A 13,604-nucleotide genomic window follows, 5' to 3' on the forward strand; every position below is an offset into this window, starting at 1 on the left:
TCTAGGAAGGGGCCAGCATTCCTGTCAATATCACTGGGTTGAATACAATCCTTCACAATTCCTTCCTGACACCAAGGAGGCCTCCTCACAGCAGACTGACATCAGAGTCTCAGTTTGCCAAATTGCAGACTGCTTGTTCTTTGGAGGATAAACTCCCACCACATCTCCTATAATCTGATGATATGGCAGCACCCAAGATACTATAGCCTAATTTAACTTCAGATATGTTGAGAAAGCTTTGATATTAATAGAATACAAATGAGATCCCAAGATGTTTAAAGGTGAATGACCTGAATAGGGTGGCACTTATGGAGAGAGAATTAATAAAAGACACAGAAAATAATTTAAGAAATTTAATGAGATCTTAAACATGATAAACCTTACGCACAAAAAATGTTTCAGAAACTGACAAACATGATATCTAAATTTTTAAAGTTAATAGATAAGTTTTAAAAGGAACAGTCTCTACTAAAATTCAAATTGGTTTTCTGCGAGATAAAAAGAGGAACCATTCTATATTGCAGAGCAAAAATACAAAGAAATAAATCCAATTAATAAAAAAGTAAGAGACACTGAGAAAATATCCGGAAAACCTAACATGATTACGAAGAGCTCCAGGAAGAAAAGAGTACTAGAAAAGAAGTAAATCATCAACCACATAATAGCAACAACCTTCTTAAGCTAAAGAATAACTTGAGTTTTGAGACTCTAAGAGATTGCTGAGACCCAGGTATGGTTAATGAAATAGACACAGTTGGACATACCCTGATTAACTTTCTGAACTCCAGGGTTAAAAAAAAAATTCTTAAAAGTTTCTTAAGAAAGGAAAGCCTTCTTATTAAAGGAAAATAAACAGAGTCGCATCTGGCAAGTCATGTGTGATACTAGAAGCTAGAATACAGTGCAGCAACATCTACAGTTTGCTGAGATAAAAGAACTATAGCTAAGAAATGCCTACTGGGGGGTGCCTGGGTGGCTCAGTCAGTTGACCCTCCGACTCCTGATTCCAGCTCAGGTCATGATCCCACAATTTGTGAGATCGAGCCCCGCATCAGGCTCTGCACTGACAGCCAGTGGCACGGCCTGCTTGGGATTCTCTCTCTTCCTTTCTCTCTGCCCCTCCCCCACTCATGCTCTCACTCTCAACATAAATAAATAAACATTTTTTAAAAAAGAAAGAAATGCCTCTTGGCCAACATCTTCTTTATATGAAAAACCCAGATATTTTAAGACTTGCAAGGGTTAAGAAGGCATGTCTGAAGAACTCATTCAAGGAAGTATTCTAGCTAAATGAAAATCAAATCAGAACAAAAATCTTCTGAACAAAGTACAAGAAACAACATTGAACGGTGAATATTATCATTTTATAATTATGACTGAAGGAATGAGAATAATGATACTAGAAACTAATAAAATGGCTTTTTGAAACAGAAGAGACATTTTCTAATTGAAAATAAATAGCCTGGAACTAAAATTCCAAACTACCTGAGTGAAACCCAAGAGATACGGGGTGAAGGTGGGGGAGTTGGTTAGTCTTGAGAGACAGGAAAGTAAATGACTTCTAAATTTTTTTAAGTTATTTATTTATTTTGAGAGAGAAAGAGAGCACAAGCAGGGTAGGGGCAGAGAGAGAGAGGAGAAAGAGAATCCCAAGCAGGCACTGCGCTGATGTGGGAATCGAACCCATGAACTACAAGATCATGACCTGAGCCGAAATCAAGAGTTGGACACTTAACCGACTGAGCCACCCAGGTGCTCCTGTAAATGACTTCTAAAGGTGTTGATGGAAATGGGAGAGTGGACAAGTCAATGACTTGAGGGGGAGAAAGCCCAGGTCTATTTAAACTTGATATTTTGATAAATGTAGAGAAATTGTGCATGCTAAAACTGAGATTCCATTAAAACACTGACAAATTTGACCACATATAAATCAAACTTTCTATATGGAAAAAAAGACCAATACACTGAGAAAAATGCTAGCCATTTATGCCACCAAAAGCCCTGATTTCCTTAATATATAAACAGAAATTTTAAATCAATAAGAAAATATCAGTGATTCAATAGTAAATAAGTAAAAGGATATGAACAAAATTATCTTGGGAGATACATAAAAACTGTTGAGTATGGCTACCTCTGGAGAAGAGAACATGGTACGAGGCCAGAGGGGAAGGATGAATGACTCTCCCCTATATACATGTGTGGACCTTTTGAGTTTGTGGCATTGTAAATTTATGTCTATATTAAGGTAGATTAAATACTATAACCAAAAACATAACCCCACAAAACAAAACAGATCCCCTCATGTCACAATCCACTTGGGTGTTCTCCTTAAAGTTTTCCATATAAGCCTCCATCCTTAGGTCTGCCTTCTGATAGGGCCTCAAAATCCTCTGCTGGATCCTCTGAGTTTAGTCAGCCCATGAACAAAAAGAGGGTGCAAACACAAAGGATCTTAAGGGACCTTTTCAAGGCAAGGCTTTTACGTGACACACATTACTTCTGTCCACATCTTATTCACCAGACCAGTCCTGTGTCCCCATCTTCATGTAAGAGTACTGGAAAATTTCATTTAGCTACTGACACAGAAAAAGCAGCCAGGTTGGGTATCTGGCCAGACTTTGCCCCAATTATCTCCTCACAAAAACTTAATATTTGTAACGAATAGAAAGAAAATAAATAAAATGATGTGTTAACTTATATCAAGCAAATGCAATGAAAAGAGTGACAATATACATATCAGCCACCCCAAGATCTAAAGTATTAGATCAGACAGGAAGAAATTTTGTGACAGTAAAAGCTAATACCAAGAAAGTTAATAAAACTAGAGTAAATCACTATGCAAAAAAAAAACAGAATACCAATGAAATACATTAAGCAAAACGTTCTAGGAAGACAACAAAAACTAAAAAAAGCTGAGGATCACTGATGAGGATAGAAGTAGGAGGAGGCCATACCAAAAAAAAAAAAACAAAAACAAAAACAAAAAAAAACCAACAAAAAAAACCCAAAAAACTTATAAAATACTTAAATAATATACATTAAAACTCAACCTAATAAACATATTATTCCTTGACTTACCATGGGGTTATGTTCCAATAAACCCATCATTGTATTGAAAATATTTTAAGTCAAAAACGCATTTAATACACCCAACCTACCAAACATCATCGCTTAGCCTAGCCTACCTTAAACACACTCAGAACACTTATATTAGCTTAGAGTTGGAAAAAAATCATCTAATACGAAGCCTATTTTATAATAAAGTCCTGAATATGTCACATAATTTATTGAGTACTACACTGAAAGTGAAACACAGAATGTATGGTTACAGGATGGTTAAGTGTATTGGTTGTTTACCATTGAATCACATACTTGACTGGGAGCTGCAACTTGTTGCCACTGCCCAGCATTGAGAGAGTATTGGATCATATACCACTAGCCTGGAAAAAGATGAAAATTCAAAATTCAAAAGTCAAAGTACAGTTTCTACTGAATGTATTTCACTTTCACACCATTGTGAAGTTGAAAAATCGTAAGTCAAACCATCATAAGCCGGGGACCATCTGTGTATATACACACATACCACCCACCACACAAAAATACAAAGAGAGAGAGAGAGGGAGAGAGAGAGAGAGAGAGAGAGAAGCTGCCTTTACAAACAACAATACATTCTTCTCTTATGTTATTGGAGCATTAATAAAAATTGATCACATACTGACCAAAAGAAAAGCTAATTAGACTCTCAAATTTAAAGATAATATAGTTCACATACACTGACCACAGTCCAAAAAAAAGAAATTAACAACCCAGAGATGACCCTATAACTTCACCATATAAAAATTAAGGAACACTCTGACAAACACCAAATTGAAAAAATTTGAAGTTATAAATTTTCTAGAACTTAACACAAAGGAAAATAACTCATATCAAAATATATATAATGGGATATAACTAAAAGCTATACTCAGGAAAATTTATAGAGTTAAAATATTTGTTTAAAAAAGAGAAAGATTTAATACAAATGAGTTAAGTATTCTGCTAAGAAACTAGAAAAACAACAATAAGAAAACTAATCAAAAAGGAAAGAAAAGATAAGTAGCATAGATAAAAGCCCTGGTGGAGCCATAGGGGTAGTAGGAGGCACTCTCCACCATTAGAGGAGGCAGTTCAAGATGGCGACATAGGAAAATCCTGAACTCACCTCCTCACAAACACAAAAATTCTATGGCTACATATGAAATGCTTACGTCTGAAAAAGACCTGAAAACTAGCTGTACAGCTCCTCCACAACAAAGGGAGGGGAGGGGAGGTGATGGGTATTGAAGAGGGCATCTTTTGGGATGAGCACTGGGTGTTGTATGGAAACCAATTTGACAATAAATTTCATATACTAAAAATAAATAAATAAATAAAAATTAAAAATAAATAAATAAAAGGGCCACACTGAGACAGGTATGAAACAGGATGGAGAAATGTAGTCTTTTCAAAAACTCTACCCTCAGCACAGTGACCCACAATCAGAAATGCCACAAATATAGAGTTTCTCCCTGAGGAATGAGGGGTTTATGCCCCACATCGGGCACTTCAATGCTTGGGACCTGCACCAAAAAGATAAGCTCCCAAAATGTCTGGCTTTGAAAACCAATGGGCCTTACATCCAGAAGAATCATAGGGCTGTAGGAGATAGAGATCTACTCTTGAAGGGCTCACGTGCAGACTCACTTGCCCCAGGATCCAACACAAAAGCAACAATTTGAAAAGTGCCTAGACCATACATGATGGAGCCTCATTTGCTAATCTTAAACTGAGAGGGAGGAGCCTGTTAGGACTCTTTTCAGGGACTGGTTAGTGCAATTTTTATGCTCTTACTCTACCTTGCTAGTGTTGGCAGTAGAAGGTACCATTTTTGCACTCCCCTTCTAACCTATTAGTACTGGTACACTCTGCCCACACCTCACTGCTGTGGCCTCACCAGAGCCAGGCAGCTGGATGCCCCACCTTTGATCACCCCTGGAGCTCTGCCAGAGTTGTTAGGCACATGTAGCCAACATAATGGAAACTTCTTGAAGGCCTGGTTCTGCTTGCCAGGAAAGATTGTGTTCCTGGGCCCTATAGGTCTGAAATAATCAGAAAGATAGTTCTTGGCAGGCTACCATCCCCAGGGCACTGCACAAAGAGTAGAATAAAACACACCCTATCTTCCTGTGAAAAAGGCCTATATACTTGTCCTAGAGCTTGAGTTTGAGGGGCATGCTTCAGGATTACAACACATCTAGAGGCTATGGAAGTATTCTCAAGGCACACAGGCTGGGGGATGCCATCTTTTTGCTCTCCTTTTGCCTCATCCAAATAGAGCAGCAAAAAGAAAGAAGAATGTCAAAAAGTTAATATAGGGACCTAGAGGACAATATCAAGCCAAATAATATTTGCATTATAGGGGTTCCAGAAGGAGAAGAGAGAGACGAATGGGCAGACAACTTATTTGAAAAAATAATGGCTAAAAACTTTCCAAACCTGGGCTAGGAAACAGATATCTAGACCCAAGAAGCCCAGAGTTCCAAACAAGATGAACCCAAAGAGGGAGAATGACATGTCCAATAAAGGGTTAGTATCCAAAACATATCAAGAGTTTATAAAATTCAATATCCAAAAAACAAATAATCCAATTTAAAAAATGGGCAGATGACACAAACAGGCATTTCTTCAAAGAAGACATACAGATGGCCAACAGACACATGAAAAGACACTCATTGTCACTCACTATCAGGGAAATGCAAATTAAAACCACAATTAGATACCACCTCTCACCTGTCAGAATGGCTAAAATCAACAACACAAGAAACAACAGGTTTTGGCAAGGGTATGGAAAAAAAAGGAACTTTCTTGCACTATTGATGAAATGCAAACTGGTGCAGCCACTGTGGAAAATAGTATGGATGCTCCTCAAAAGTTAAAAATAGAACTACCGCACAAACCAGCAATTACACTTGTAGGAATTTAATCAAAAGATACAAAGATACTAATTCAAAGTATATACCTGATGTTTATAGAAGAATTACCTGCAAGAGTCAATTATTAAAACAGCCCAAGTGTCTATCGATTGATGAATGGATAATGAAGATGTGGTATATGTATATATACAATGGAATATTATTCAGTCATCAAAAAGAATGATATCTTGTCATTTGCAACGACATGAATGGAGCTAGAGAGTATACCACTAAGTGAAATAAGTCAGAGAAAGACAAGTACCATAGAATTCCACTCATATGTGGGGTTTAAGAAACAAAACAAATGAACAAAGGAGAAAAAGAGACAGGTAAACAAAGAACAGACTCTTAACAATAGAGAACAAACTGATGATTACCAGAGGGGAGATGGGTAGGGGGATGGGTGAAATAGGTGATGGGGATTAAAGAATGCACTTGTTGTGATGAACAGCAGGTGATTAAAATAAAAACTTTTTTTTAAGTTTATTGATTTGTTTTGAGAAAGAGCGAGTGCAAGTGTGGAGCCTGACATGGGGCTCAATCCCACAAACCATGAGATCATGACCTGAGCCTAAATCAAGAGTCAGATGCTTAACCAACTGAGCCACCCAGATGCCCCTAAAATAAAAACTTTTTTAAAAGTTAAAAATTAAAAAAAAAAAAACTAAAAAGATGAACGCAAAGAGATACACACCAAGACACACTATAATTAATATATCAAAAGTTAAAGAAAAAATCTGAAAAACAGCAAGAGAAAAACAAATTGTTCCATACACAGGAAATCCCGTAAAGGTATCAGTAGATTTCTCAGCAGAAAGTTTCCGGGCCAAATGGGAGTGGCATGACATATTCAAAGTCCTGAAAGGAAAACATTCCAACCAAGAATACTCTATAGGATAAGATTATCATTCAGAATTGATGGAGACATAAACAGCTTTCTAGACAGACAAAAGATAAAGGAGTTCATCACCACTAAACTGGCCCTATAAGAAATGTTAAAGGGACTTCTTTAAGGTGATGTCCAATCAAAAGATACAGAATGGCTGAATGGACTAACAAAACAATACCCATCTATATACTGCCTACAAAAGACTCACTTCAGATGTAAGGACACACGGAGACTGAACATGAAGGGGTGGAAAAATTTGTTTCAGGCAAATGGAAACCAAAAGAAAGCTGAGGTAGCTAATATTTATATCAGATAAAATAGACATTAAAACAAATACTGTAATAAAAGACAAAGATGGGGATTATATAACAATAAAAGGGAAAATCCAGCAAGAATATATATTTGTAGTTATTCATGCACCCAACATAGAAGCACCTAAACATGTAAAAGTAAATATTAACATACCTAAAAGGAGAGATTGTCAGCAATACTATAAGAGTAGGGGACTTTAATACCTTGCTTACATCAATGGATAGATGACCCAGGCAGAAAATCAATAAAGAATCATTGGCCTTAAATAATACATTAGACCAGATGGACATAAAAGATATATATAGAACATTCCATCTAAAAACAGTGGAATATACATTCTTCTCTAGTGCACATAGAACACTGTCCAGGACAGATCATATGTTAGGCCACAAAACAAGACTCAATAAATTTAAGAAGACTGAAATTATATGAAGCATCTTGTCCAGCCACAATGGAACGAAACTGTCATTTACAAAAAGGAAACTGGAAAAACACAAATATGTGGAAATTAAACAACATGGTACTGAACGACCAATGGGTCAATGGAGAAATCAAAGGAAAAATGAAAAAATACCTAAGACCACTGACATTGTAAACACAACATACCAAAATCTATAGGATGCAGCAAAGGCAGTTCTAAGACAGAAGTTTATTGATACAGGCCTACCTAAAGAAACAAGAATAATCTCAAATAAACAATCTAAGTGTGAACTTAAAGGTACTAGAAAAAGAAGGAAAAAGCCCAAAGTCAGTAGAAGGAAGGAAATACATAAACAAAAAAATACATGATATAGAGACTAAAAAGACAATAGGAAAGACCAATGAACTAAGAGCTGCTTCTTTGAAAAGATAAAGTTGACAAACTCTTAGCTAGACATTAAGAGTAAGGGCTCAAACAAAAGTTAGAAATGAAAGAGGAGAAGTTATAACAGATACCAAAGAAATACAAAGGATAAAATACTACTATGAACAATTATAAACAAAAATGTGGGACAACCTAGAAGAAATAGATAAATTCCTAGAAACACAATCTTCCAAGACTGCATCATGAATAAATAGAAAGACTAAATTGGTATTCAAAAATCTCCCAACAAATAGAAGTCCAGGACCAAATGGCTTCATTGGTGAATTCTACAAAATATGAAAAGATTTAATACCTATCCTTCACAACATCTTCCAAAAACTGAAGAGGAGGGAATTCTCCCAAACTTATTTTATGAGGCCAGCATTACCCTGATACCAAAACAAGGCAAGGATACCACAAAAAAAAGAAAATTACAGACTAATATCCATGATGAACATAGATGCAAAAATCCTCAACAGAATATTAGCAAACCAAATTCAACAATACGTTAAAAGGATCATATACAATGATCAAGTTACCTTCCAGGGATAAAAAGATGGGTCAACATCCACCAATCAACCAACGTGGTATACCACATTAACAAAATGAAAGATAAAAATCATATCATCTCCGTAGATGAATACAAAACATAAAAAGCAATTGACACAAATCAACATTCATTCATGATAAAAACTTTCAACAAAGTGAGTATAGACAGAACATACCTCAAGATAATCAAGGCCATATATGACAGGTCCACAGCCAATATCCTACTCAACAGTGAAAACCTAAAAGCTTTTCCTTTAATATCAAGAACAAGACAAGGAAGTTCACCTCTCACCAGTTTTATTCAACATGGTATTAGAAGTCCTTGGTAGAAAAAAATAAATAAGAGGCATCCAAATTGGAAAGGAAGAAGTAAAACTATCACAATTTGTGAACGGGTAGAAAACTCTAAAGACTCTACAAAAAAACCCTATTAGATCTGAGAAATGAATTTGGTAAACTTGTAGGGTACAAAATCAATACACAAAAATCTGTTGCATTTTTATACATTAACAACAACCTATCAAAGAGAAATGAAGACAACAATCCCATTTACAATTGCGACAAAAATAATAAAATATCTAGGAATAAATTTAACCAAGGGGGTGAGAGACACTGAAAAGTATAAGACACTGCCTAAAGAAATTGAATATACAAATAAATGGTAAGATAATGCGTGCTCATGGATTGGATGAATAGTGTTAAAATGTTTATATTACCCTAAGCAATCTACGGATGCAATGTAGTCCCAATTGAAATATCAATAGCATTTTTTCACAGAATTAGAAAAAACAATACTAAAATTTGTATAAAACCACAAAACCTCTGAAAAAGCTACAGCAGTCTTAAGAAACAAGAATAAAGCTGGAGGCGTCACGCTTTCTGATTTCAAACTATATTACTTCACTCATCATCAGGGAAACACAAATCAAAACTACAATGAGATGCCAACTCACACCTGTCAGAATGGCTAAAATCAACAACACAGGAAACAGGTGTTGGTGAGGATGTGGCGAAAGGGAAACCCTCTTGCACTGCTGTTGGGAATGCAAACTGGTGCAGCCACTCTGGAAAACAGCATGGAAGGCCCTAAAAAGTTAAAAATAGAACTAGCCTATGAGCCAGCAATTGCACTACTAGGTATTTACCCAAAGAATACAAAAATACTAATTCAAAGGGATATATGCACCCTGATGTTTATAGCAGCGTTACCTACAATAGCCAAATTATGAAAACAGCCTGTGTCCATCAATAGATGAATGGATAAAGAAGATGTGGTATATATGTATGTATGTGTGTGTGTACACACACACACACGCACGCACGCACGCACACACCCCAATGGAATATTATTCAGCCATGAAAAATAATGAAGTCTTGCCATTTGCAATGATATGGATAGAGCTACAGAGTATAATGCTAAGCAAAATAAGTCAGAGAAAGACAAATACCATGTGATTTCACCCATATGTGGAATTTAAGGGGAAAAAAAACAAAGGAGAAAAAAGAGAGAGGCAAACCAAGAAACACACCCCCAACTCTAGAGAACAACCCCCGGCGGCCCCCAAAGAGGGGGGGGGTGGGGGGGGGGGGGGTGGTTGTTAAGGAGCGCACTTGTGATGAGCACAGGGTATTGTATGGAAGTGCTGAATGACTATAATGTACACCTGAAACTAATATTACACTGTATGTTAACTAAATGGAATTTAAATAAAAACTTTTTAAAGCCTGTATTACAAAACTGTAGTAACCAAAACAGTATGATATTGGCATAAAAACAGACACATAGATCCATGAAACAGAATAGAGAGCCCAGAAATAAACCCATGTATAAATTGGTCAATTGATTTACAACAAAGGAGGCAAGAATATACAATGGAGAAAGGACAGTCTCTTCAATAAATGGTGCTGGGAAAACTGGACAGCCACATGCAAAAGAATGAAAATAGACCGCTATTATAAACCATACACAAAAATTAACTCAAAATGGATTAAAGACTTGCATGTAATACCAGAAACCATAAAACTCCTAGAAGAAAACACAGGCAGTGGGGGAGGGGGCACCTGGGTGGCTCAGTCTCGGCTCAGGTCACATTTTGTGAGTTCAAGCCCCACACTGGGCTCACTGCTGTCAGTGTGGAGCCTGCTTTGGATTTTATGTCCCCCCCAACCCCTGCCCATTCCCTGCTTGTGTGCTCTTTCTCTCAAAAATAAATAAATCTTAAAAAAAAAAAAAAGAAAGAAAACACAGGCAGTAAGCTCCTTGACTCTTGGCGATATTTGCAGGGGCTCCAAAGGCAATGGCAGCAAAAGCAAAAATAAACAAATGGGACTACATCAAACTATAAAGCGTCTGCACAGTGAAGGAAACTATCAACAAAATGAAAGGGCAACCTACTGAATGCAAGAAGTTATTTGCAAATTATATATGCAGTAAGGGCTTAATATCTAAAATATATAAAGAACTTACATAACTCAGTAAGAACAACAACAACAACAACAACAAACCCAAGCAACCCAATTACAAAGTGGGCAGGCGATCCGAATAAACATTTTTCCAAAGAAAATGGATGGCCAACAGGCACATGAAAAGATGCTCAGCATCACTCATCATCAGGGAAATACAAGTCAAAACCACAATGAGATACCACCTCACACCTGTCAGAATGGCTATTATCAAAAGGACAAGAAATACCAAGTGCTGGTGAGGATGTGAAGAAGGAACACTTGTGCACTGATGATAGGAATGTAAATTAGTGCCACTACTATAGAAAACAGTACGGAGGTTTCTCAACAAATTAAAAATAAAATTACCATATGATCCAGCAAAGACAACCAAAACACTAATTTGAAAAAATATATGCACCTCTATATTCAGTGCAGCATTATATTTTCAATAGCCAAGATTTAGAAACAAGTGTCCATGGGTGGGCAAATGGATAAAGACGATGTGGTATGTATGTATGTATGTGTGTGTGTGTGTATATATATATATGGAATACTACTCAGTCACAAAAAAGAATGAAATCTTGGCAATTGCAACAACACGGATGGACCTTGAAAGTCTTGTGCTAAGTGAAATAAGTGAGAGAGAGAAAGAGAAATGCCATATGATTTCACTTACATGTGGACTCTAATAAAACAAATCAAATCAAACTTAGAATAGATTGGTTGCCTGCACAGTGGTTGCCATAGGGGAGGGGGTGGTGACGGATATGTGAAATGGGTGAAGGGGATCAAGAGGTACAAACTTCCAGTTATAAAAAGTAAGTCATGGGGATGTCATGTGCAGCATGGTGACTACAGTAAATATATTGTATTACAAGTAAATCTTACAAGTTCCCATCACAAGAAAAAAAATGTAACTTTGTATGGTGACAGATGGTAACTAGACTTATTGTGGTGATCATTTTGAAATGTATACAAATGTTGAATCATTTACCTTATATGCCTGAAATTAATATAATGTAGATCAATTATACTTCAATTATATTAAAAAGCTAAGCTTGCCAAGACTATAATAAATGCATCCAAAAGTGCAGAAGAGGTATGGATGCAGGTTACCCTTAGAGGCACCTGTTGAATGAGAGGGAAAATGGGGGAGGGGTGTCCAGGTTACAGGATTTTGATACTGGGCACTGAGTCAAAGACCAATGTTTTATAACATGCTTGTGATCATGAGATTAGGGTACAGAATACACAAAACTATAACTTCAGTTCTCAGAGGCCATATTCTCACTAGATAAGTTGCAACCATCAGTCACAATGTTATTCAAAAATCTTAGATACAGATGACAAATGTAGCTGCATTTGTGGTAAGCATGGCATAATGTGTCATACACCTGAAACTAATGAAACATTGTGTGTCAAGTATACTTCAATGAAAGAAATCTTAGATACTATGATTTAATGAATGCGAGTCAAACACCCTCATCCCCTCTAGAAACTTTTGCCAACTTGAGAGAAAGTATCCCATGGCAATTTGTACACATCAATGTCACACTATGTATCACACTGCCTCATGAGTTATCTGCTTGTGTATGCTTTTCCCCTTGAATCCCTTAGGCAAAGGGATCATGTCTTTTTCTTCTCGGATTTTCCCCAGTACCTCTCCAGAGCCTTGATGAAGAAATATTTGATAGACAACTGAATAAGGGCATAAATGTATAGATACTAATCGAAGAGCCAAAGGGTGCAGAGGATCAAAAAGTCTCCTTTTGTGTATAGTGACCTAGATAATGAAGGTGCACCATAGGCCCATTAAGCTACAGATGACAAGTACTCAACTGACAGAAGGGAAAGAACATATAGATCATGTCAGAAACCTGGTAACATTTGAACAGACAGACGACGGTGTTTTTCAAGACTATTCAAAGATTTCTGAAATAATTTATTATTTTTTAAACCATCTTTAGCCCCCAACACACACAGTGCAATTTCAAGCTTCTGGAAAATCACTAACAAGACAGGGGACTATTTGCTGACTAGGCTGCCCTTGTAGTAATCATTAGTTTCTTTTGCTCTTAGGGACAAAGATAAAGTCTGAATCAAAAGAAAGGAAAATAACACAAAGAGGAAGTATGAAGGTTGAGGTAAGTAAATACCGGCTCACATAAGAGATGAAAAGATCTATTCACACATCACCCACACTGTCTATATCCACATAGATTGAAAAGCTCGGGAGAAAAGTTGCCTTATTTAGTAAACAGATGTATTGTTAACCATCCCTTCAGTCCTTTGCCCAGTTCTCCTGAACTTGTTCCCTAGCAAGGTCTTTAAACATCTCAGAGAGATGTGGATAGTTTTAACAGTATATAAGAATATACCTATGTAACAATGTATAGGAATATTAACAGTATATAAGAACCAAGTGAACATAGGTTATGTAAGGCCCTGAATGGACGTGGCCAAGGGTGAGTCTTTCTTGATTAATTAGGGCGAGAGTGTTTTCCTACAGGGTCATTAATCCTTACACCTGCTCCCCTGTAGCCAAGTACCATAGCATTATATGACTTATGAAGGC

Source organism: Herpailurus yagouaroundi, unplaced genomic scaffold (genome assembly GCF_014898765.1).
Source record: "Herpailurus yagouaroundi ecotype Mexico unplaced genomic scaffold, PumYag 67503, whole genome shotgun sequence".
NCBI lineage: Eukaryota > Metazoa > Chordata > Mammalia > Carnivora > Felidae > Herpailurus > Herpailurus yagouaroundi.